We start from the raw sequence: 3,037 nt of genomic DNA, 5'->3' as shown, positions 1-3,037 counted from the left end.
GGTTTACGCCATTCTCCTGCCTCAGCCTCCCCAGTAGCTGGGACTACAGGCACCAGCCACGTCGCCCGGCTAGCTTTTTGTATTTTTTAGTAGAGACGGGGTTTCACCGTGTTAGCCAGGATGGTCTCGAACTCCTGACCTCGTGATCCGCCTGTCTCGGCCTCCCGAAGTGCTGGGATTACAGGCTTGAGCCACCGCGCCCGGCCGAGAGTGTTTTTTTCATATGATTAAGAACCATTTGGCTTTTTGTTAGTTTGTTTTAACCACCTGTTAAATAACCTAGCCCATTTTTGCAGAGAATTCTTCCATTTATCTATTTTCTCTCTACTCTGTGATATAATTTGCAAATATTTTTCTCAGTTTGTGTTTTCCTTTGGCTATGTTATCTCCCGCAAAAGGTTTTGTTTTTAATGCAATCAAACATACCTATCTTTTTCCTTATTTGGGTCTGGATCTCGAGTGGTATTTAAGCTTTTTTTTGTGTGTGACTTTAAGCAAAGCAACATATAATGAAACCAATATTTTTCTCATCAATGTGTAGCAATATTGAGCAATATTTGGGGAACTGCTGTATATGGTTTCACTTATAATCACGGTTTCCAACAGCCTATTGACATCAAGTGAGAAATGACTATTCTTGTTTAAAATATAAATTTTTGAAATTTAAATCTCTCATACATTTCATGAATCACTGGTGAATAGTTGTAAGAGGAGATAAGGTTTGTTGTTCTTGTTGTTCTGTTTTTTTGAGTCAGAGTCTTGCTGTCACCAGGCTGGAGTGTGGTGGTGCGATCTCGGCTCACTGCAATGTCTGCCTCCCGGGTTCAAGTGATTCTCCTGCCTCAGTCTCCTGAGTAGCTGGGACTACAGGCGTCTGCTTTGGGAGGCCGACAAGGGAGGATCACTTGAGGCCAAGAGTTCAAAAGCCAGACCAGGCAACATAGTAAGACTCCATCTCTACAAAAGTATTTTTTTAAAAACACTGTTTGGGAATGGTGGCACATGTCTGTAGTCCTAGGAAATTGGGAGGCTGAGGTGGAAAGGTAGCTGTTGCCCAGGAATTTGAGGCTGCAGTGAGCTATGATGATGCCACTGAACTCCAACCTCAGCAACATGGCCAGACCTTGTCTCTTTAAAAAAAAAATGAGAGAGAGAGATTGAACTTCATGGGCCTGATGTAGTGGCTCATGCCTGATCAAAGCAGGAGGATTTCTTGAAACCAGGAGTTTGAGAACCTATCCCTACGCAGCATTTTTAAAACCAGGCATAGGAGTGTGTGCCTGTGTTCCTGGCTACTTTGAAAGCTGAGGAGGGAGGATGGCTTGAGGCCAGGAGTTTGCCGTTAAAGTGAGCTATGATTTTGCCAGTGCACATGAAAGAACATGACCAAGTCTTCCCGCAACCCACACCCCCCCAAAAAACAGTTCACAAATACAGAAAGATGTAAGAATACTCCAGTGAAATCTTTTTTTTGAGATGGAGTCTCACTCTGTAGTCCAGGTTCAGTTGCAGTGACGCAATCTCGGCTCACTGCAAGCTCTGCCTCCCAGGTTCATGCCATTCTCCTATCTCAGCCTCCCAAGTATAACTGGGACTACAAGCGTCCGCCACCATGCCTGGCTAATTTTTGTATTTTTAGTAGACACGGGATTTCACCATGTTAGCCAGGATGGTCTTGATCTCCTGACCTTGTGATTCGCCCAACTCGGGCTCCCAAAGCAGTGGGATTACAGGTGCTAGCCACTGCGCCCAGCCCAGTGAACTCTTTTTTTTTTTTTTTTTTTGAGTCAGATTCTCACACTGTAGCCCGGAATGGAGTGCATGGTGCAGTCTTGGCTCACTGCAACCTCCACCTCCTGGGTTCAAGCAATTTTCCTGCCTCAGCCTCCCAAGTACCTGGGATTACAGGCGCCAGCTACCATGTCCAGCTAATTTTTTATTTGACTTTATTTATTTATTTATTTATTTTTGTATTTTTTAGTAGAGATGGGGTTTCACTATGCTGGCCAGGCTGGTCTCGAACTCTTGACCTCGTTATCCACCCACCTCAGCCTCTGAAAGTGCTGGGATTACAAGCGTGAGCCACCGTGCCCGACCCAGTGAACTCTTATATACCCTTACTTAGATTCCACAACTGTTAACATTATGTTACATTTGTTTATGTACACATATAAACACGTTACTGTTGCTGACTTATTTATTTCTTAATCATTTGAGAGCTAGATGTAGACTTTGTCTTTTCCCGTAAATAATACTTGAATGTATTTATCCTATAAATGAGGATATAGTTCTCTTGTATATCCCTATATAATGATCAAATTCAGGAAATTTAAATTTGATACAATACTGTGATCTCATCTTAGTTCATATTCAAGTATCATCCATTTCCCAATAATATTCCCCCATCCCTGATTCAATACATTTAGTTATTTTGTCCTTTTGCTCCCTTAATCCTTTTGTTTTCTCAATTTTGTCTTTCATGACATTGAAATTTTGAAGCGAAAAGGCTAATTCTGTAGACTGTTAATCAATTTGGTTTATCTGTTTCTTCCTGACTCAAGTCAGGATATGAAATACAACCTATAGCCAAAGATGGCTGAAACAAAAGAAAAAAAATTTAAAAAATGAAATGTAACCTGGACTATTACACTGAGTGCAATTTGTCCCACTATTGGTGGTGTTGACCATTTAAAATAATCTGAGGATGCTCTTTTAGATCTCACAACTTATCACATTTCCTCTGTGTTTTATGTGTAAAATAGTAGTACATAGTAAGTTAAACAACATTTTCTCTCCTCCCATGTCTTTTCAATGATATGAATAAATATCTTTCTATTTGATTGACAACTTTAATTTTATTCTATTCAAAATTTTTTAACCATTCCATTTGCATCTCATTTAGTGAATTTCACTGTAGTCTTTCTTATAAGCAATGTTAAGTTACATATCAGGCATTTTCCAGACTTTCATAGTGAAAACATAAAAAATAGTTTTTTTCTGAATTTTTATATTATTTTCACTTTTTAAAAATAATATT

The 3,037-nt window shown here is 39.9% G+C and overlaps 1 protein-coding gene across 1 annotated transcript in view; it reads left to right on the top strand.

The window, feature by feature from the left end:
• The window catches only part of TET1 (tet methylcytosine dioxygenase 1), a 134,920-nt gene that overhangs the window by 106,853 nt on the left and 25,030 nt on the right, over positions 1-3,037 (top strand).

This window comes from Rhinopithecus bieti, unplaced genomic scaffold (assembly GCF_001698545.2).
Source record: "Rhinopithecus bieti isolate Rb0 unplaced genomic scaffold, ASM169854v2 scaffold_33940, whole genome shotgun sequence".
Taxonomy (NCBI): domain Eukaryota; kingdom Metazoa; phylum Chordata; class Mammalia; order Primates; family Cercopithecidae; genus Rhinopithecus; species Rhinopithecus bieti.
Note: the sequence above shows the minus strand (reverse complement) of the source record. Positions and strands in the feature narration are given on the sequence as shown.